This window comes from Anser anser (genome assembly GCF_964211835.1).
Source record: "Anser anser genome assembly, chromosome: 2".
Lineage (NCBI taxonomy): Eukaryota > Metazoa > Chordata > Aves > Anseriformes > Anatidae > Anser > Anser anser.
The window spans coordinates 82,184,062-82,208,294 of NC_139721.1; the positions used below are offsets into that span (position 1 = coordinate 82,184,062).

Here is a 24,233-nt window from a genome sequence, read left to right on the forward strand (position 1 = left end):
CTTGAAGGCAGCAGAACTACATCAGTGATGCAAGAGAAAGACTGTGTCCTCTTATATACCTATGGTCTTCTTCAGGAATATATCACTGGGTTATCAGGCCAATGGCAGTACACACAGCAATTTCAAAGGGATTTAGGTTTCATCCCGTATAGGTAGAACTTATTGCCAGGAGTAGGAAAGTTTCATATGAAACAGGAAAATCTTGCTTTTGAAGGTCATCTTCTTGCTAAGGACAGTTGTCCTGGATGGGTTCTGGATCATAGTTGACTGAAACCCATTTGAACACTACAGTAATACAGTGATAAATAACAATTAATAAGTAGCAAATGACACCTGGACTCTAAAGAAAATCATATCTACTAATTCCACAGATTATTTGATATGGTGCAGAAATTAGGAGATATATAGCTCTTGAGGCTGAACAATATCAGGTCAGACTGTATTGTTCTTACAGGACAGAAAATCTGTGAGAGTGTCTACTTTGGAGATGAACTTTTTGTACTAAAGTACTGTGCTGTTTCATCTGTAAAGTACTGAATTTTAATGTGTATTTGATAAGATTTGGGCTGAAATAACACTTAATGTTTTTGTATTTTCCAAGTACTGTTCCTGGATTTGTACTTGCATATTTTATTAGTTACTGTTCTTGTTTTTTGTTTGGTACTTGCAAGCTGCTAACAACAGACGGTTTATATTGTATTTGATTACACAATTAGACAAAACAGTTTAGCACAATATAGTGTAATCAGAACTACTCAAAAAATCAACTTAGCCTTGATCTTGTAAAATCACAAGTGGTCTAAATGTACAACTTACCCTTTTCAGGAGGACATTCTATAGCAGGAGTGTGCATGAAAAGAGCTTTTATTTTATTCTTTCCTTCAATAAAAAGTAAGTAAACTGAAATGACAAGGTCAATTCTGGTATTAATGTTTCCTCTTGGACTTCTGTGAAAATTAAAAAGAAATGTAATTCATTTCTGATCCAGAGAATGAAAAGTGTTAGCAAGTTTCAGTGTGATGTTGGAGATGCACCAGAGACAATTAAATCAGTAGAACTGAAAAGGTCCAAGTAAAGCTCTAGTTGGAGTTCTTTTTTTTGTTGTTTTGTTTTTCAAAATATATATATATATATATATTTTTGTCTCATGAGAAGACATCCATTCCTTCATACGCCAGACTCTCCATGGGGATATGTCAGGGATGTCATATATGTTCTTTTGGACTAGGACATAACTACTCAGCTTTGAAATCTGTTTGTTGCTCACTCTTTATTGAATGTTAAAGAATCAGTTTATCTGACTATATTGCAGTGACTGCAAAAAAAACTAGGATGAAACAAAACAAAACAAAAAAATAAAACAAAACAACCCCCCCCCAATTCTAGCAATGATGAATACTTGATTATGTCACAGAGGCAGCAGCAGCAGAACTGAACAAGCACAGCCATTAATAATAAATCATCTTGTGGCCACAGTATTTATAAGAAAATAATGACGTATGAGTCTCACACTTCCTAAATCAAGACTGTCTTTATCAGAATTGTATTTTCACTTCTTAGTAAATTAAATAAACCTCTAAACTCTGCAAAATGAATACTTTCCTGAAGAACTGGAAAATCTTTCTAACCTTGAAAATGTACCCCAAAACAGGAAAAAAATTCCAACACAGCTCTAATGACCTCTGTAGTTGAAGATAGAAGTCATTTAATGCTGGACCTCAGACTCCCTGAAGCTATCAGTACATAATGACTGACAAAATTCAAAGTAACACTGCCTTTTACTATCAATCATTTTTGCACTCGTAGTCTGAAGCAGAATCTAAAAACTTTCTTGCTTTTCTGAAGTTTATCAGAACTTCTTTAATCTGTAGTACTAGTAATACATTTTTCAATCCAGACTTTATAATGTTCAAATTTCAATATTTCTTGTTTTAGGCCAAAAATTAAAAACAACAACAATAACAACAAACAAACAAACAAAAACAGTTTTCCAACACTATTTTCAGAGTTTTGCTCTTGATCTCTGGAAATAAAGAAAATTCAATGTAATATTGTTTTCTCAGTCTTTAAAAGCTTTCTATTCATTTTGAAGTTCCAATATAATTTCATTCTTACAGTATTTTTTTACTCCTTTTACAAATTCTTCAATATATATTTTCACTTCCGGGATAATATTAGGGCTAGCTACCTACTGACTCTGTTACTAACACCAAGTAAAGCCATGTTACAGTAAAACCCTTTTATTTCTCCTTTCTGCTGCATGAGGAAGATTGCAGAACAGAAGAAAAAGCTGGTTGTTTTGAAAGATACATGCTAGAGCAACTTTTACGTTACATGGCCAGTAATGGCCATTTGATCTCCTCTTACTCAAGGTCAGAATGTTGCTAAAATAAGTAGGTGACAATTCTCAATCTCACAAGTTTCAATTTCCTAAATGCAAATTTTATATAAAATACATATTCTTTGCATTTTCACTGGTCTGTGTTTTACCAACTAGGCATACAAAATTGAAGGGTGGAAAGTCTTAAATGAAGATGCATGTACAAACTCCACCAAATGGAGACCACCCAGTAAGTATTTCTCATAATTTTAGAGGCAGAAATTACACAGAACAGTACTGTTTACATACAAGTGTTAGTGGCCTTTTCAGTCTCTCTCTAACCTAGAGCTATAAATGCAAACTAAAGTGAGAAGCTGACACCTTTTTCTCTAGAGTTACATTGGTTTATCTATGCCAGCAGTGCCTCAGAGCACTGACAGCATGTATACCAGCAGGAATTTCTCTCAGTAGTTTTGCTGCTTCCCTGCAGAATATGCTCTAAGCTGGCAAACCCTCTTTTGCCAGGAAAGCGGCATCCATGTAAGGCATTTCCCCACATCAGAATGATTTTGGCTCTGGTATGGCTTTTTCAGAACTACATGTTGACAAAACTAGTCAGCAAAACTTGTGGGTCGATCTTAAGTATCTGTCCTTGCTGTCTTGGTCCATTTCCATCGATCTGCCATCTTCCTGGCAGTCAAGTCTGTCTAGCAAATCCTGGTACAAGTAGCCTGATTTAAAGGCAATGGAGAAGAGGAAAAAAAAATAATATATATATATATACACATATATACATGTATATATATCCGTAGGCATAGCTAGGCTTTAAGATTGCTGAATGCTATTAATTTCCTAATTTGTATTTCCAACAAAACTTGATGTCATGTCTTACAGTAAACTAAGCCATATATAGTGCTGTTTTCATTATATGCTGTTTAAGAAGCATATATGTAAATAATCTCCCCCTAGAACCAAAGTTCCTAAACCAATAAACACTACAATTCCTTTAAAAATAAAACCTTTGATTTTTCAGTAGCTTCTTATAACTTTGTCTTCAGCTTAAAAGCAAAACATGTAAAATAGCATGACTGGTGAGTGGGTTGTTGTTATCCTGAGCTGGATTTCTCCAGCAAAAAGCACTGAAATAGTTTCTGCTGTGTTTTCTTGCCACTGGTATAAAGAGTGCCAGAATGTCACTCTTAGCCCAGTCAGAGAAAATCTTCATGCCTTTAAACAGCCTCTCTTTCTTTTCTACTCAAACTACCTACCTACATTTAATGTTTTGCTTATACTATGTTTACATACATATAACATAAAATTAAATATAGGTAGTTAGCTTGAACAGTGGACTGATATTAGCATTATGCTAGGTCATTTTCAGTGTTTATTACAATATTCTAGCTACTGTATGTTGACATTTTTTGTTGATTTACCCACCATCCGGGCAGCTGTCTCTCTCGTATAACAATTCTCAGAATGGCCTACTGCATCAAGTGCAAGAAGTTTGTGCAATTACAACTTCTGTGTCTCTTGACTGTCTTGTATTTTGTCCTTGATACATTACTGGAGCTATCTCAGTTGCTGATGTTAAGCCATTTCCTCAGGCACAGGATGCCTTTTTTCTAGACTTGTTCCTTTGAGATCTGGGCAGCAAATTTGGGTTTAATACACTTCGATCTTCATTGCAGTTTTACTGGAAGCAGATGTTACCTCTTCTTTAACAGTTTGCAGGTTCTCAGGCAGCCTGAGGGACCCACCATATGACATCCGTGTTTGGTTCTAAATATACACCTGCACATTGTGTTTTCTTGGGGCAAGAATAGAGCAAAGAGACTCTCACTTCCTTTTCCACAACAGTACTTTCATTTCTTGACTGGAAAACTTTATTTATTCCCTGTTGCTATGCTTAACAACATTTCCTCTTTTGAATAGAAGGGTTAATTATTCTACTTTTAGTACTATCTGAAAATGTACTACAGGTTCATTGCCTGCTTTAGTAGTCCTAAACATCAACACTTCAAAATGTAAATCTTTTATCCCTTAAGTCCCATTTCAGATGAATACAGAAAATTCAGACAGGTTTTGGTTAAGAGAACAGAGGAGCCTACACATATATCCCACGAGGCTCGTCTTAAACAACTATCATGTTATTAGAAATAGGGTCAGAATAAATATGTGTAAAATTGTGACATCTTGCAGAATAGAAGAGAACAGTAGGATTAAGCATGAAAGTGAACATGTCAACCATAAATATAAAAGTGTTAAAAATGAAAGTGAAGTCCATAACATGATAGGGACAAAAAAGATAGTAACAATATGGAAATTTGCTATTACATTTTTAGCTTTTTATTTATGTGAGGACATTGTATGACAGATAGACGGGTCATAGAAATGGAATCAAGAGTGAAGGCCAGAAAAGTACCTTTCATAAAAGAAACTTCTTGGAAGGAAGGAAGGGAAGGAGGGAAGGATAGAGGGAAGGAAGGAGGGAAGGACGGAAGGCAGGAAGGAAGGAAGGAAGGAAGGATTTTTTGTAGGACTTCCTTTTTGTGTTAAAACAAATCTTTGTTATTAAAAACAAGCATTTGTTTGCTCATATAACAATAAATGATATTAATTTGAATCTTTTGAACTTTTTTTCTCTCCTAGATATTTCTATGAACTGTTCTGGTTAGTTTTATTTTTTTAACATTGTTGAAGTAGAAGTAAAACTCTCAAGAAGGTTGACAGGGTCTGCTGTTTATGAGGTTGCAGGGTAAAAGTATTTGTATCTAGATATCTCTTTGACGTTCCCCTTGTATACTAAGTTTGTCATCCAGTCAGTCAACAACAGCAATGCCACATGGCTTAGATGACAAGTCACATACCACAAAAGCAACCAAAGATAAAGGTGAGGCAAATAATTATGGACTTCTTGAAAAAGCTATATTAAGCTGTAATATAACTTAGGCTCTGATCATGCAGAAGTATAGATCCATTGTTCTACTTTCATGATCAGACCAAGATATTTGCATAGCTGGTGTCAAAGATCTGTAAAAATAGCTGAGAACATATATCTATTCCTGCTTAAACTCTGAGCCCCTCTGTGGAGGTTGATTATTTTCAAAAGCCTAGTTGAAATCATTATGTTTTCTGAGATCCTGAAGGCACAGAGCAGGTGTTAGACCCCTTTTGAAAGTTGATCAAGCACATGTTAGACAAAGTAAACAAGAGGGAAAAAAGTAAATCCAGGACTAACCCAGCTGGTGGTGGTAAAATAGCCAAGAAAAAAACAACAACAACAACAACAAAAAACTGTCAAAATAGCAAACCAAATAGCAAACCAAAATCCCCATTAAAGAACTAAAAGGACTAGACTACAAACTGATCTAACAATGGATAAAAAAAAATCCTATCTGCATCTGTCGCTACATTGTATGATCGCTAGTGAACCTCAAGATGCACTGATTTGCAGGTGTTCTACATAGAACACCTACATGACTGAGAATAAATGTTTGAACGTAGAAAATATTTCCACATATTCTTGGATGCAGTTATCCAGCTATGTCCTATTCAAGAGGAGCATATGAACCCTTTGCTACATCTTGTGACTTGGACCATTCTCTCTAAGTCATTCACCTCTTCCTCCTTGTATTCTGAGATTAACATATCCTACCGTGCCACAATATGGGTGATTATTCATCATCTCATTCTAACACTACTACTGTAAGGCAGTCATCTGACATAGACCAAGGAAAAATAGATCTGAAGATAGAAAACAGCAAAGTCAGCAGATTTATGAGAAGTCAACATGCTGTTCTCTTATGCTAGATTAACATTCTATTGCCTGATGAGGATAGTTTTATGCCTTCCGCTGAAGTCATGTCCTTAGACTATCACAAAACCCTTCTTTCCTGAATATATTCCAAAGCGGTTATTTCATTTTGTTCTACAAAGGCCCATATCTTCAAAGGACAGGCTACATGTTTCAGACAAATATCAGATATGCTTTTTCAAGACACAGACCTATTCTGCTTGACATTTGTAGGTGTAAAGGATAAATCAGATCTTATACATCCCAGTAAAATTTTTACAAAGTATAAACTAAAAACATTTTCAAAAAATGAAACTTCTTTTTATTATATAATGTGGATTTATAACATTTCTTGTAAAGAAATAGAAACACATTAAAAATCCTTTCTATTTTTGTTTGGAAAATATAAATATCTCCAATCATGTAGAAAGCATAACAGCTCCAGTTCATAGCTGAAAATAGCTGTTCCACTGGGCAAAATGGTTTGAAGAATACCGAGGAAGTCCTTAGCAACCCTTTCTTTAAAGATTGATGTGATCTGCAGAATATTTGAAACCCCATACTTCCTCCACCAAAAACAAAACCAAAAATGTTATTTGTAGCCATTCTTAAAATGGAGCCCAAAGAAGAAAGAAAGCATCTCACTTGCACTATTTACAGTTTAATTAGTGTTGAAAAGTACAAGTACACTTCGTTGAAGTAATTCAGGCCCAGAGTCAGATTCCAGGGTAAAGAAATCAACGCAGCAGAGTTTAGGGCAGCTGAAGCCTCACTTCTAATTTGGATTTGTATACCTAGATGGCTGGACTGAGGTTGTGATCCAGAATTTTTCTACAGTTCAGTTCATCTTTTCAATTGAGCTGACTGTTAGCAGAAATAAAAATGCAAACAATTGGCTAAATTAATTGCTATTTTGTTATTTGGCAATACCGTTAGTTTTTATAATCTAGTTTATTTTCAAAACCTACCAGTAGTATATTCATGTGCTTTCAGGCAGTTTGCCCTTCCATACATCAGATATGTAGCTCCACTGTTTATTGACTCCTCACTTCCCCCCTACAAATGGCCTATAAAACCTCTCAAAACAAAGTGTATGATTTACAAGGCAATCTCAGCAAGAAGCAGCAAATGGTCTCATACATTCAAACGTCCCTGCAAGACCAAATAAATACATTGGGCAAAATATAGGTTGTTGCAGACGGTGCTGAAGCGTGCCTCAAGCCTTTTTAATGCATAGAGATCCCAAATTTAAAGCTGTTTATTGCCAGGGACCAAATGCTTCGTCGAGGTGATGAGTGTTTCTTGAACTAAAAAGGTATAGGATTTGTTGTTGTTGTTAACCCACAGAAATGGAAGGGAAATATGTGTATGTGATTTGTAAGCTCACCCTTGTCCCTGATAGAGGCCACTTCCTGTAAAAGTCATTGTGCTGTAGATGCAAGTTGCCCAAGTCAGCTGGAAAAACATAGCACATGGTATAGAACAGAAATGTTTACATAGTGATGTTTGGAAGATCAGTATCAGTCCTGCTGCATTTTGAGATATATTTCAGAAGAGTCATAAGTATTCATTCAATGTGAGAACCAAAAGTATGAGTTTTCTGTTGTTGCCATGTTTAGGTGAAAACAATGAGTATGAAGTGAGATATCTTGAGGAAGTCGTCAGCTAGTGGTCCCAATGAAAATTTTGCACTGTGATATTCTGCTTGTCCAGATACGACTTTTATGGCTGGTCTGTGGCTCCATATGAAAAAGGTAAAAATTACATTAAAGACTGTATGAATTTTTTACTTACTGACAAAATTTATCCTTTCATAACTTTGCTCAGAAGATGAAAAATAAGTTAACGCTGCTGCATCATGTTCAGTATGCGGTATGTCCTGCATAATCACAGCTAACAGAATATCAGGTACTTGTGTCATACATGAAGATGATCAATGGCAGTGATGACCAGGAAATTCAGATTTTAAAACTTGGGAGTCTGCATGCAAGTTCCTAAAAGCATCTTGAGTCATCTAATAAAGTGCTATTGTTTAAAGATAATAAGATATGTAGCTTTCTATCAAAGGAGTGGGCTTGTGTTTATTTTCATTTTTCCAAAAAGTTGTTTTTAAAAATTTTTCAGTGTTCCACTTTCCATAACATACTCATCAGCTAACATTAAAAAACAAGAAAACAACCCCACCCAAATGTTCCACTTTGCTTCTGTTCACAGCAACTCCATTTCATTTATTTATTTACTTATTGGATGGAGGGGTGATGACAATAATTACGAGGTTTCAAATCAACTCTGCTAACTGGATTCTGGAGAGTTTTGGAAGTGTACTTTTTTCCCAATTCATAGTAAGTGGGCATTTTTATATGTCAGAATTTCTTCAGGAGTTACTTTTCTGTTATTGTTTTTAAAATTATTTTCAGTCATAACATATAACATATAGCTACACTGGAATTCTTGTTAAGACAATTGAGCTTCTTAGTGCTCCTAAAAATGAGGATATTAAATAAAATGCTAGGTGTGTAAATAATGAACTTCTAAACAATAAGTTTCGTTAGTTCTAAGAATAATTGGTTTAAAATAGTGGCATGATGCTGAAAAGGTGAAGATGTAATGCAGACGAAGCATAATGAAAACGAATTTGAAAAATATGAAGAAAAATGGACATATTAATGCAGCATTAAAATTTTCATTACAGTAGATAAAGCACGTTACACATCAGGCTATAAATATGCAATTTTATATAGTTTAATTTTACACAAGGGGCTGGAGAATATTTTCAGTTCTATTGCTTAAACAGCAGGCCTATTTTTTATGTATGTATGTATCTATGTATCTTTGTATTTATTTAAAGTCAGGTTTAATCTTGAATGATACCATTTAGGAATCTACGGCAAATACAGTGAAATATATTCAGTGATGTCTATGATTACATGTGAAATATAGACAAATGCATGCTCTAATTTATTATATCCTCTGGACAGAATATAATGTTTCTTCTCTTTAACTTTCAGCAGTAAGTGGCAAAATAAATATCAGAAAGAAACCACATGTTTACAGAGTTACATGTGAATGAGAAGAGATGCAATTTCATTTATTTTCTTATTTTGGGGGTGATAAAGGAACAAAATCAAAGGAACAAAATCAACACTAGTAGTATCAGACAATGAAGCTTTTTTTCAGAGTGATTATGAATGATTTATAGAGCTCAGTACCAAGTGAAATTTCAAGGAGGATTTAACATTAATCAACTGTCTTAAAACTTTTGGAAAGTGTAAAAATATATGATTTTACCCAGCCATTCTCTCTTGCTGGGTCCATCGTTTACTCACTGTTCTATATGATTGCCACTTTGAATTAAACACCTTTTCACACCATTTGTTGTGCAGATGGCAAAGGGCTCCGCGAATGACAGAGCTGAAATCCCAGGAGCTCTGAGCAGCACGCTGGAAATACATCGCAATAAGCAGGCATCTATTACTCTTCATTTGGCTGTAATCTCCTCCTCCAAATCCTTGACTGTCTGCTCTTCCCTTTGGCTTTTCTCTCATAATACACAACCTCTGCATATTTTTTAGAGAGCTCTGGTGTGGAGATCTCTGTCAGTGTCTAGACCACCCTCCATAAAGTTCAACAGTTTGACAATTCGCACCTCTCACCACCTGGCAGCAAGGAGAGGGTATCACCTCCTCTGTGCTCTCGGCTGTGAACACATTTGGCAGTGGTGTGAGAGAGAGAGAGCTACTTAGAGCAGCTGTAGCACAAGTCCCCCGATGCTCCTCATGCCCCTGGGCCATCCAGAATCTGCCAGTTGCTGCTCTGGAAAGCAGCACAAGAGCAGGGACATCGTGCCAGCTCTCCTCCATGTGTCCTCCTGACCTTAAAGCATTCACACCTCCCTCCACACCTTTACTCATCCCTTTCTCAGGGGCATGAATAATAATGAAGAGCATTATTATTATTATTAATGGTGTTTTTGTTTGTTTGTTTGTTTTTGTTTTTATTTTTTATTTTAATTTTATTAAGCCCACCTTAAACACACAGGCGAAAGAAGAAAATAAAATAAAACAAAACCCAACATACCTGAAATTGTTTGGGTCTCTAAAACTACTCCCATCTCATCCTCATATGTAGTAACCTCTCTGAGTGTGCTGATCATTATATTTGTCTGGTTAGCTGCTAGACAAAAACTGCTTCATTTTCTTCCTGGACTCATTCAGGCCAGCATTCATATCCTTCTCTTGGCTGAATTTGGAGCAACCAAAAAAAAAAAAAAAAAACCACCGGACTTTCAAATGTTCTTTTCCAAGCCAGATCTCAAGAACTGTACTCTATCCACCCTATTCATTCTTGCTATCAACCACCTTTGGCAGTTAACCATATTCTCCACAAGACATTCTCCTCTGTGCTATGCTAACTTCCAATTCTGATACCTTTCCTGCTTCTCCTCCTAGTTTTTAGTCACTTGCTATTTAATATGTCCTCTAAAGGATTTTTATTTCTTCAAGTTTGTATGTGTTTTCTAGAGTTCAGTCACAGCTCTTCATTCTCTATGTCTTTTCAGGTTAACTTCACTGAAAGATACAGATTTAAATGAACTATTGAATTATTTGCAGGCAGTGTACTGCTTTAATTCCATATTTCAAATGTAAATCTTAAATTCTCAGTGCATCTCTCCAACATAAACATCTAGCACTTCAACTTTTCTCCTTTTCCTCAAACCCATTTGCTATCCCTCACCTCACTTCATGCTTCAATGCCTACTTTGGCATCATCTTTGATTTTGGCAAATCTCATCATCCACAAATCAAGGTTCTGTTAATACTTGCAGATTTTCTGTATACTGCTTTTCAGCTTCAGCCATTGATAAAATGACAGCTTGTTATTTCCTTGCAGTACCGTTCCCTGGATTAAGAATGGAATGATTTTCAAATATCCTTTTTTGGAATGCTGCTTAAGTAAGTCTGTCTTGACTTCTCTTTTTACCATTTATCTGCTGGGTTTGCGTTGTTCATTATATCAAATGTGTACTACCTGTCTTCATTCCCAGGCCTCCTGAAATATCTCTGTACAGTCGTGTTTAAAAGGAAAAGTTTGTCTTCTCATTTTTAAGTTTAATGTTATATTACCTCTTTTTTTTTTTAGTAGAATAGTCTGTAAACATCTGGCTTTATTGTAGTTTAAATCCCTCTTAGAGACATTTCATTTTAGAGATATCTTTTTTAGCATGGAAATGTAAAACTTCTGCTGTACCATGATCACTGTCTCTCATTTTCTTGCGTGTTTCCAGTTGACTGTCTGCAGTTGTTACTTCTTGCTATACTTTAAGCTCTTTGAAACTGGGAAGGTCTTTCCAATAAGTGTTTGGACAGTATGATCCTGGTCAATGACAATATTCTTGTCACTTCATAGACTGTCTCCAAAAATTGCTCCTTTCACTGGGATGCTGGTGTTGCAAGAAAAAATCATAAAATATTTCTTCAAAGTCTTCATCTCTTCCCTGGCATTTTTTTTCAATAGAGAAACATAAATAATGTAGATTTCTAAAAGTAATGGCAATGCTTCAGATCATTTTATTACATAGGTGAGTTATTTTTGTGTTTTCACAAGGAGCTGGAGGCACACATTGAAATGCATCATGGACATCCATGTGTCTGGATTTCAGAACAGAATGGGAAGCTGATCTTGACTTACTGGGGATTTTCAGAGAGAATTCATTCATTGCTTATTGGCACTTCATGTGGAAGTGGCATGCTCTGCTGTGTCTGATGGAAGGGAATAAGATCAGATTAAATGCTAAGGAAGGGGGAGAGTTGTGGAAAAACTTAAAAATACCCTGCCACCTTTTTGCTGTGGGAGAAAAAAGACCAGTCAACAACACTGAAGAAAAAAATATCTGATCTACAGATTTTAAGAGATAGAATAGAGCAAAATCCACCTAAATCTATAGAGAGAAACAATAAATTAAACCTGTTACTGAAGAAAAATTATATAGGCATACAATTTAAAAAAATGCCTGTTAAAGTATTTCTATCACATGTAGAAAAACTGCCACATAAAGAGCACCTTCAAGAAAACTCTTAGAGTATTAATGAATTATACTTTTCCAGGAAATCTTTATGACAAAAGTGGCATGCGATATGAGGATATTATATTATATTCCCCTCCTTCAGTATAAATATAGATTCTAAGAAAAAGAATCATTAAAAATCATTAATTTTTTGTTTTTGTTATTGTTGTTTTTCATATCTGAGAGAAAATGTATTGACTTTATGTTGAAGATTATAAAAGGTGAGAAAAGCGCCATTAACATTTGTAATAAGTACTGATATCTGTAGTAAATAGTCTGGAAAGAAAATTTAGAACTTCAACTACAGTAATTAGTAGTGACTTAATTTAGAGCTATTGCAGGTATGAGTTAGTGAAGGAGCTGGGGAGTTATTTTTATCAGACACCTATGTCAGTGAGACAGGTTTCCTCTTTTGTGTGCTAGCCATGGATCCCTATTAGGAAGACGGAAATGCATAAAACTATATAAATGACATACTTTCTTCATGGGAGTGTCTATGTTCTTTTCTGCTGTATTCTGTCAACTAGCTTTTTTAATCTAAAAATGTCTAAACAGATTCAGTCTTAGGTCTTCTATAGTTTATGAAACAGTCTTCCTCTTCCTTTCAGGATATAGTGTCTCCTGGTGCCTCCCATTGCATAAGGATATAATTACCAGAATAGCTGTTGCTATTTGTGTTTTTCAAAGAACCAAACAGTAGAGAAATCTGACACCTTTTCGATTTCAAGCCTCCCTATCAACTTTGTTCAAGTCATCTGAACAAAGTATTTCATCTGGCACCATTAATTGCTGTCCTAACAGGAAAGTAACTGTCTCTGTTTTTCCTGAGTCCACGTCTGGCTGCCAGACAGGTAAGTCTCTCCGTCAGTATCTCTCTCAGGTTCCACAACTGGAGTTACATAGGTCAAGTAATTTCTACAGAGTGGATATGGAATTCTAACTTATTTTAGAATGTTAGCAATAACATATCCTCAAATATCTGAAAAATAATGCATGTTTTCATGCAACATGTTTTATTATATTTACTGAAATAAAGCCATTTTTATGTCAATGAAGAGAAATAGCATGATTTATCTGCAACTAAGCATCTACTATAGCATGAAATTATTTCCTGGAAGCATTTATATCTCTAAACTGACAAAAGAAAAGGAGCCTAGGGTGATTCCAATGTAGATCTCTACATAATACTGTACTTGGATGAATGAATCTCAGATCTTCAATGCAGTCAACTTCTTATGGTTAGATACAATTCACCGTACAGTTCACAGTTAAAGCCTTTCATTCAGATTAACCATAACTTGCAAACTGCTTTATCAGTGCTAAATCTAATCATTTCCAGCTATTCACCTCACACCTCTCAGATAGTGTCAATGTGAAAGTAAAATAATACTGAGAAATAATAATAATAAAAAAATAGTAATAATAGCAGTAATGATAATACTCCTCGGTCAGTCCAAGAGTCCTAGTTGTATCAAGAGGGTTAGTACATTACAACTAGACACAAACAAATCTCTTACCTGGACTTTGCATCAGACAGAAAATAATGATCAGTCACATCCAGCTCTAGAGTGGGAGGTCCTCAGGTGTTTATGGCCAGATATGCAGAAAACCCAGCTTTCTACTGTCTTTGGGATGAGCCAGTGAAAGGATGTAAGTGTCCTAGATCCTACTTGATAGGACCTAGGTACCTAGATGGAGAATAAAAGGGTCTCATCATTAGTTTGATCATAAATAGTGATAAATTTATTATCCAATGGCTCTGTGTTTAACAACATGAGCTCAAGAGCAGAATCCCAATGTCAGTACCTTGTATGACTGAGATGTAACAGATGGCAAAGCTAACCTTTTACTGCCTTACAATTGGTTGCAGAAGGGAAAAAAAAAGTGTAATCTGAAGTTGTAAAACACCTAAATACAAGGAATGGGAAGGAATAACACTACTGTATTCCTCAGGCCACAGGAGAGGAACTGTGAACCTGAGAAGATGCTTGACTTGATGAGTTCTCAGCCTTTACTGAAGCATGACCATTCTATTCTCTGATTGTATCTTTGCCGAAACAATAAAATTATGTTTCTAACTCAGATAAGCCAGACTCGCTTGCAAAACAGCAGGCTTTTTCACCCATTTCTGCAGACTCACCCACAGCATTTTAATATAATTGATTTTTACATTAGAGTACAACATTAAACTTGATCTCAGGCAACCCTAAAATTAAAATAGATTTATTTTTTAAAGGGGATGAAGTTATAGGGAACAAAACTAAAGCAGCCTTCCTTCCCCAATTCAGTGGGTTGTTTAATGTGTTTTATTCAGAACAAGCACCTGGCACACACATTAGGTTTGGAACTTCCAGCAGGCTGAACAGTTAAATTAAGGTAACAATTGCATGAAAACTTAAATGTTATTTGTAAAGGGTCTTTTTCTTTCTAATTTTTAAAAAGGTATAAGTTTAAAAAATAATTTATGACATAGATAAAAATTACATGCATTTTGAGATGTGACATTCCTTGCCTTGTATTAGGAATTAGACATTTCTGTAGAGAAACATAACTCAGCAGTAATTTCAGGTAATTGTTAAGAGCTCTGTTTTGAAGTTTAATGTTTGAAAAGATTTGGAATATTTTACCTATAATATGATCAGATCTTCAACATTGCTACCACCACATAAAACTTAAGCATACTAATACAATATAATTTCCAGTTTATAATACTTTTTTTTTTTTTTTTTAATTGAGAGAGAACATGAGTTGCTTGTTCTTTTGTTTTGTTTGGATTTATAGGTGTAGTCTAGTGCAAGGTAGTTTTGATTGTCAGAAATTTCACTGAATATAGTAATTGTAAAATATGAGTGATCTTCCTTAAAAGTCTACTTTATGGAAATTAGTTAATATAAATCTGATTATATATATACATATATATTTAAATAGACTTTGTTGGTTTTGTTCCTTGATCACAAAGAATTTATTGTTGAATTTTAAACTAACTTTAAAATATTAGAAATACATGGATTTTATTTCTCCTGTCATTCTTTAAAATGGTAAATTACAGTTCTTTCTTTATCACCTACTTCCATGATAGTATAGCTGTATTGTGAAAAAAGAGCAATTTGGCCTCTTATTTTGAGCTTTATGGTAGACAGTTCTTTCTTATATCATTGCGTCATTCTTCGGTGTAATTTCATTTCTTTAATTACTGGAATAGCTACTGAAATCAAAGAGTACTCCCCATAAAAAGATACAAAGGCTTTGGTCTCATCTTTCTTTTAAATTAGTGACTTCATGGAAACAAAAAGATGCAGTTTCATTTCAGCAAATATAGCTGCATAGAAGTTAGATTTCTTGGCTGAATTACCAGGATTCCCTTACTAGCGAAGTCTCAAGGAACCTATCTTCAGCCCAGAAGCAGATTAGAAAACTTAAATGGTCTAGCCTTCTAATTTTGGAAGGGCTAAAGTTAGGGGCCAAGACTTCTGTCTGGAGTCATAGTTTTTTGAAATCACGATGCTATCATGGCTTAGAGTGTAATATGTTCATAGTGCAAAATCAGAATACATTCTGGACACTACAGAAGAAAATTTCACAGAATCACAGAATCACAGAATTATAGGGGTTGGAAGGGACCTCAAGAGATCATTGGGTCCACCCCCCTACCAAAGCAGGTTCCCTAGAGCAGGTTGCCCAGGTAGGCGTCCAGCAGGCCTTGAATATCTCCGGAGAAGGAGACTCCCCAAGCTCCTTGGGCAGCCTGTGCCAGTGCTCCATCACCCTCACTGTAAAGAAGTTCTTTCGCATGTTGGTGTGGAACTTTCTGTGCTCCATCTTGTGGCCATTGCCCCTTGTCCTGTCCCCACAAACCACTGAAAAGAGGTTGGCCAAATCCCTCTGTCTCCCACACCTCAGGTATTTATACACATTGATGAGATCCCCTCTCAGTCTTCTATTCTCCAGGCTGAACAGACCCAGGTTTCTCAGCCTTTTCTCATAGGAAAGATGTTCCAGGCCCCGTATCATCTTTGTGGCTGCCCGCTGGACTGTTTCCAGGAGATCCCTGTCTTTTTTGTACTGGGAAGTTTCTGTAGTAGTGCAGATTTAATTAAGGTATAGGATTTCTTAAAGCTACTAGAATACACGAAAGAATCCAAAAAGAGTAAAACATTTTTACATATTACTACTTTTTTTTTTTTTTTAATGTATGTTTCACTTTATTTTTGAATGAACCATGAACTATATTTTCCAAAAAGTATAGAAACACATATTCCAAGGGTATGTCCATTTCTGTAAATATATATATTGTAAATCCAACATACCTGAGTTCAGACTTTCAGAGAAGCTGAAGTTTTTAACTATTCAGATATCATTTAAACTGAGGCCAAACACAATATTATTTTGGCTTCATTTAAACATGTTAAGGCTGCAAACATTAATTTAATGTAATTTAATTTAATTTAATTTTGTTTTGTGTAGTTTTGTTTTGTTTTATTTATTTTACCATCTGCTGATACATAACAGAAAAAGCAGACTTCTAACCCTTCCACAGTGGTTGTACCTCAAAATTTCTAGTTGTGCTAAAATTCAGTGTACTGTTTCAACTTCACAGGGGAACCAGTTCAGAATTCCAGCAAGACAATAACCACAGTTCTTCCTTGTCTCCTGGCCTAAAGGTCAAGACATGAGGAAGTTTCTGATGAAACTTACCTTAATCAAAATTAAATCACTGTACTGTTCCAGGACTATTTTTAGGTGCCCTGTGTTCATTCCTCAAGTGCTGTAAAATTGCATCCCCATCCCTCCTGATAATGTTTGTCTTGGGTCTGTGTGTAAATTTGGAATGAGCTGTTGGCTCATTACCACATTTTATAGGCGATTGTCCCTCTATTTCCTCACAATTTTCTATCTACATGATCTCTCTGATGCTACAGAATGGAAAGACTGATAGATGTTTTTTCTTCACAGTCTTTCTTTCCTTACCTCAGTCTTTTGCACATAACAAAACCAGTAAGTTCCCTAGAGAGACCTCTGTTCTCTCAAGCATCAGTACAATTCAAATGTCTCCCAGGAGCGGAGTGGCACCAGAACGATGCAATCTAATCAAGTATCGGAGCCCTGGGTCTAATGCTGGAGGTGATGTCACTAGCAAAGACCACAGCAGACTGAATTGAATCCCACCACTTTGGGGGGGGGGTGGGGGGGGCGGAGTTAGAGAATGGGAAGGGGTGTGTGGGTGAGTGATGAACAAGCAGAGAACAGTTCCCTGCAAGTACAGTGGTGACTTTAGATGTGAGTAAAAATCAGACTTACTGTTCAACTATTCATCATTTAATACTTAAAAGGATGGGGACTGAATTTTCACAGTAGTAGTATGCTAAGAACTACCTTATTTAAAAGGAAAATAAGAATCGTAATGTTAAAACACAGGAAAACATTTCTATTTCTTTTATTTTCAAAAAACATTTAAATATGTGCCTCTATTTGGTATTTATACTGACTAGAGGTCTAAGCATTAGTGTTGCCATGTATCCTTCCTGGAGTCTATGGTAATTATGATAGTTTGGGGGTTTGTGCATATTCAGGTGTATGTTTTACACTGTCTGTCTGAACAGACACTACAAGTTCACATTGTTAAGCTTTTCTCCACAAAGACAATCACCTTCCCTTGAAATGTAGGCTGAGATTCTGATGTATTCTCATGATCTCAGAACAAAACTGGGACTTTAGGGTCAGGCTTTGTCTGTAATCTTGTCTTCACGGGGAGGGTGGAAATATACTTTTGCCACAGATGAGAATTACTATTTCTACTCATCCTATGAAACTTTATCTTACTCAGAGTAATATATTCTCCTTTATTGTCTTTCACTGTGTGCACTTCTATCATTATCCATCTGCATAGAGAGAGAAAGCACAACAAATATGTAATAAGAACAAAGAAAATTCTAAATGGTGTAGTGCAGAAACTGTGTGGAGGATAAAGAAGCCATACTGAAACCTATCAACAGCAGCACAACTAACAACTATAATATCTGACCATTTTTTTTAGAACAGATTAATTGGGAAAATACATATCTGATTCCACGTACTGTTACTTAATGTTGTAACCTCTTTTACATAAGGGATCCTTTCACTCGAAGTATAATGGTTCATAGTCCTCTGCCCTTGTATGCAGATCAGAAGAAAGTACCGTAAAGGTGAATTCTAGTGGATAAATCATCTCAAAGAAAAAGTTTACCAGCCTCTTTTTTTTTTTTTTTTTTTTTTCTTCCCCACAGCACACAAACAAATAGATCTTTAATAGTAAGAATTAATTCAATCATTATTTTGTGCTGGCAAAGTTTCAAGCCAGATCTGGGGTTGATGTATCAGTGAAATTCTCCAGTGAGTGATGTAAATAGGAACCACATTCTATGTTTATCCCCAGGGGTCTAATTCCCATCTTATAAGAGAATATATGGCAAGGTATCGCTCTAAGATAAATGGTAATGCAAGATAACATGATTTATGCTTGACATCTATCATACTGGCAGACTTTGGACAGATGTCATTGTCAAAACCACCAGGTAAAACAAAGCAGAACATTTTAATCAGATAAGGATATTTATATTTCATTTAAAGGGATACAACATATAAAGCTCTCTACCACAGATTCTCAGGGAGACAGAGCAACAAAGATTGAGATAAAACACTACTCCAGAGAAATCTCAGAAAAATTTGTCACATGAAGTATTCCATGTGTTAGGACTAAGGGGAAGATAGGTAACAAGATCGGCCACTACCTTTTTCTACAAGATGGAAATCTGGGAGCATCCAGTAGCTCTCCAGATACAGAGTGTAGAGAGAGTCCCTCTCTAGACCTCACCTGGTGTCTGATATCTGCTGGCTGCACTCTCTCTCCCTCTCTCTCTCTCTTATGTACCAGGAACGTAGAATGATCTGAAGCTACTTTAATTTCAAAACAGCAAGTAAATGAAAATATTCCCAAAGATGAAAAATAAAAATTGGAGAAGAAAAAAAAAAAAAAGTAAACACTAAGAACAAACAATTGCTCACCTCTCATTCTCCTGTCTATCTATTACCCTGTTTGATCATGAATTATCTGGTGTTACAGGGAACTTGGCTTAGGAAATTTCCAGGGACAGAGAAAAGCCGAGATAGCATAAAGATTCCACCACTTTCCACTGACATTCTCCAGGAAATTTTATCATGTTCTGTTCATTGAAGAAAACCTTGAATGATCAAATGAATAAATAAATAAATAAATAATTTTCACCATGTATGACTGATATATAGGCTTTTAATTCCATTTTTTTTCAGCTACTGATTCTTACTATTTTTGAGAAATAAAATTGATTGCAATATATGTTCTTTATTTTATATAATATTCTCTATTTTATACCTTAATTGCACAATGGATATGCAGGTATAAGAACAGTATGAGCTAATTGCTAAATCTTTAAAAAGATTTTGGTTTCTTTTACTGCATTAGGATATCAGGTAGATACACTTCTTTCTGCATGCGTATTTGTCAAATATTTAACAATCAGTGCAATTGCTACTTGCACTTTTTACTTTAGTATTAGTTTTTTTTCCTCCAAAAATCCCTTAATTTCTGATCTGCATTGCTACCTCTTTAATAGTACCTATTTCACAAAGGTATGCAGATTCTTGGGAATTTATTCTATTTATCTTGTGAGTGGTTTTATGTTTCCTGAGAAGCAAAACCAAAATCCAACAAATATCTTTGTCTATTTCTGGTTTTGGTTTTGGGAATAAAAACTTGACATTAGATAAGCTAAACAAATTTAGCTATGTTAAAGTTAATTTTTTTTTTCCAAATGGGTGTTTTATTGCTATATAAATCCTCAGAATCATAGAATCAGAATATCCTGACTTGGAAGGGACCCATAAGGATCATCAAGTCCAACTCCTGGCACCGCACAGGTCTGCCCAAAAGGTTAGACCATGTGACTAAGTGCACAGTCCAATCTCTTCTTAAATTCAGACAGGCTTGATGCAGTGACTACTTCACTGGGGAGCCTGTTCCAGTGTGCAACCACCCTCTCGGTGAAGAACCTCTTCCTGATGTCTAGCCTAAACTTCCCCTGCCTCAGCTTAACACCATTCCCACGGGTCCCATCACGGGTGATAATGGACAATAGGTCACCTGCCTTTCCACTCCCCCTCACAAAGAAGTCGTAGAGGGCAATGAGGTCCCCCTTCAGCCTCCTCTTCTCCAGGCTGAACAGGCCCAGTGACCTCAGCCGCTCCTCATATGTCTTCCCCTCTAGGCCCTTCACCATATTCGTCGCCCTCCTCTGGACACTCTCCAACAGTTTAGTGTCCTTTTTGTGCTGTGGTGCCCAGAACTGCACACAGTACTCGAGGTGAGGCCGCACCAGCGCAGAGTAGAGCGGGACAATCACTTCCCTCGACCGACTAGCGATGCTGTGCTTGATGCACCCCATGATACGGTTGGCCCTCCTGGCTGCCAGGGCACACTGCTGGCTCATATTCAACTTGCTGTCAACCACAACCCCCAGATCCCTCTTTGTGGGGCTGCTCTCCAGTGTCTCGTTGCCCAGTCTGTACGTACAGCCAGGGCTGCCCTGTCCCAGGTGCAGGACCCGGCACTTGCTTTTGTTAAACTTCATGTGGTTGGTGATCGCCCAGCTCTCCGATCTGTCCAGATCTCTCTGCAAGGCCTTTCCACCCTCATCAGAGTCCACAACTCCTCCAAGTTTGGTGTCGTCGGCAAATTTGCTCAAAACATTTTTAGTCCTACATCCAAATCATTTATAAAAACATTGAAGAGGACTGGCCCTAAAATGGAGCCTTGAGGGACCCCACTAGTGACCATCTGCCAGCCAGATGTGGCCCCATTTACCACAACCCTTTGAGCCCTGCCTGTCAGCCAATTGCTCACCCATCGCATGATGTTTTTGTTTAGCTGTATGCTGGACATTTTGTCCAGTAGGATCCTATGGGAAACCATGTGAAAAGCTTTGCTGAAGTCCAAAAAGATCACATCAGCTGGTTTCCCTTGATCGATTAGATGGGTGATCTTATAAAAAAGAAATCAAATTTGTTAGGCAGGATGTACCCCTCATGAAACCAAGTTGGCTGGGACCAATGACTGCATTGTCCCCCAGGTGCGCTTCAATAACTTCAAGGATCATCCTCTCCATAATTTTACCAGGCACTGACGTGAGACTGACAGGCCTGTAATTCCTAGGGTCTTCTTTCTTACCCTTCTTGAAAATTGGCACATTTGCCAGCTTCCAGTCCAATGGGACCTCTCCAGATTCCCAAGATCGTTGAAAAATAATTGAGAGAGGTCCCGCGATGACATCAGCCAGCTCTTTAAGCACCCTGGGATGAATTCCATCCGGACCCATGGACTTGTATGGATCCAGGTGGAGCAGCAAATCCTGCACAAGTTCAAGGTCGGTTGGGAGTTTATCATTCCCACAGTCATGGTCCTCCCGCTCAGGGCACCCAGGGTCCCGAAGCCCATCATCAGTGTTGAAGACAGAGGCGAAGAAGGCATTAAACATCTCTGCTTCGCCTATGTCATTGTCTGTGAGGAGACCTTCCCCATCTAGTAGCGGACCTATGTTTTCTTTGGTTCTCCTTTTTCTGTTAACATATCTAAAAAAACCTTTTTTGTTGTCTCGCACAGACCTGGCCAGCTTCAACTCTAGTTGGGCTTTGGCCACACGAATTTTCTCCCTACAAACACAAACAGCATCCCTGTATTCCTTCCTCGTCGCCTGACCCTCCTTCCAGCAGCCGTACACTTTCTGCCTAAGCTCCAGCAGAAGATCCCTGGTCAGCCAGGCCGGCCTTCTGCCCTGCTTGCCTGACTTCCAATATTTTGGAATCGCCTGATCCTGTGCTTTTAGGAGGCAGTGCTTAAAGATTGACCAGCACTGATTGACGCCAATGCCTTCAAAAGCAGTTTCCCAGGGGACCTTGCTGACTAGTTCCCTGAGCAGCCTGAAGTCTGCTTTCTGCATATCCAGGGCTGAAGTTTTGGTGACAGTTTTCCTTCTGTCACCATAAATTCTAAACTCAACCACTTCATGGTCACTATGACCGAGACAGCCTCCAATTGCCACATCTCCCACAAGACCCTCTCTGTTCTCCAGCAACAGATCTAGGAGGGCAACTTTCCTAGTTGTCTCTCTAAGCACCTGCACCAAGAAGTTATCATCTAGGTGCGTTATGAACCTCCTGGACTTGCTTGTGTCAGCCGTGTGGTGATCCCAGTTGACGTCTGGCAAGATGAAATCCCCCATAAGGACAAGGGGACTTGATCTTGAGGCATCTCTTAGTTCTGCAGAGAATAATTCATCAGCGTTGTCGTCCTGGCCAGGTGGCCTGTAATAGACTCCCACAATTACATCCCCTTTATTTGTTCGTCCCTTAATCCTTACCCAGAGGCTCTGAACTTTGCCATCCCCAACTTGAAGTTCCAGACAGTCCAGCCCATGCTTCACATACATTGCCACCCCGCCACCTCACCTACCCTGCCTGTCCTTCTTGAAGAGCCTGTAACCATCTATTACAACATGTAACCATCTATTGCAACAAATCAAAAATCAAAGCATTATATCCTTTACTTCTTATAATTAAAATATTTTTGATTTTCAGAAGTGTGGAATGCTTAAATGCTTAAAAAATGCTTAAAATGTCACTGTCTGCCAGAGGAATAAGAAGAGTATTGATGCTTGTGAAAAATTGGGATTCCCTTTTTAAAAGACCATTCTCTAGTACTGACCTTTGAAAGTGATCTGTTTTTTCTGACTAAAAAAAAATCAAAATAATTGTGTGTTGATAGTCTACTATGTAAACAGCACATACAGTTTTGAACTCTGGTTGTGCATAACTGCCTTGCAGTTTAACTACACTTTAATATTCTATGCAAAACTCAGAAGAGGATGAACAAACTATCACAAAACTAAAAGTTTTGTATAATGTGTATGCGCAGGCTCATATGCTATGAATCCAGAATTATACATATTTGTTTCTTTCAACTGCTGCTATTTAGTGGGATGGAGGACATCATATATTTATTTTAATAGTTGCCTAAGCGTGAGTTTAAGCAAACTTGGCAGCCTCAGTACACATACACAAATAAGTGGAAACAATACACTTAGAGAAGGAAAACACAACTGAAAAAGAAAGAGGACTGTAATGGTCTTTCACTGAGGCAACAATTCTGTGCAAAATATAGATCTGAACAAGCTTCCTGGGAACAGAGTAGGTCCTGAGGTCTGGGCTTGACAGTTGGTTCTTTTTTCAGCTTTAAGTGATTTTATTTCATTTGGGTCTGGACAGTTTTATAAAAGTCAGGAAGGACCTAATCCGTTTCAGTGCAAGCTCTTCTTCATGGAAGAATGTTTATTTATTTATTGGTACGTTTGCAGTACAAGGTATTTGAATTGGTTTTTTAATCTCTTATAATTTTATTATTGTTTTTCAAAATTTTAAAAAGTTATAATGAATTCCTTCCCTGTAGATTTTCTAACTATATACCAGGTTCTGATACAAAATAGTTAACAGGATTAATTTACCTCTCATCAGGATTTGAAAGCAGAAATGGTAGGTACTGCTGCATATAACAGACTAATCTTAGCTTTTGTATCTGCCCGCTAGCTTCATGCAGATGTGAATAACTGATGACCTATTTTAGCAAAAATTTAAAGTTAAAGACCTTCTTTCTTTTCCCAGTCCCCTACTGACGAAATTAAAACAATCTTGCCCTACTACAGCTTGGAGTTCCTCATGCTCTGTTCATCTCTTTGAAGCCTTGCTCTAGGCAGTAGCTGATCCTTTGGTCAGCAAGGTGGTTAAGAAGCATCTGTTATTACAGCTTACTGTCCTGATAAACAAAACACATGGCTTCTTTACTTATCTAAAGGGGGACCTGGGCTTCTTGCAACCTATATATCCTTTTTTCCTCCTCTTTGATGGGGGTTCAATCATCCAGAAAATTTTGCTGAGGAACTGACTTACTGATATACAGGAAGCTGTTAACGGAAGCTGGGAGGCAGCCAACTGGT

At 37.0% G+C, this 24,233-nt stretch overlaps 1 long non-coding RNA gene across 4 annotated transcripts in view; it reads left to right on the top strand.

Moving 5' to 3' along the window:
* Window positions 1-822: 822 nt before the first annotated feature.
* The window catches only part of LOC310894894, a 35,726-nt gene continuing 12,315 nt past the window's right edge, over window positions 823-24,233 (top strand). The window contains exons 1-7 of one of the 4 annotated variants that reach the window (XR_014580266.1): window positions 823-891; window positions 2,498-2,570; window positions 7,733-7,867; window positions 8,328-8,455; window positions 9,497-9,601; window positions 11,004-11,065; window positions 12,786-13,028. This is a non-coding gene — a long non-coding RNA (uncharacterized lncRNA). Of the gene's footprint in view, window positions 892-2,497; window positions 2,571-7,732; window positions 7,868-8,327; window positions 8,456-9,496; window positions 11,066-12,785; window positions 13,029-24,233 lie in introns of all 4 variants that reach the window. The other 3 variants (XR_014580268.1, XR_014580267.1, XR_014580265.1) reach the window with 3 other exon arrangements.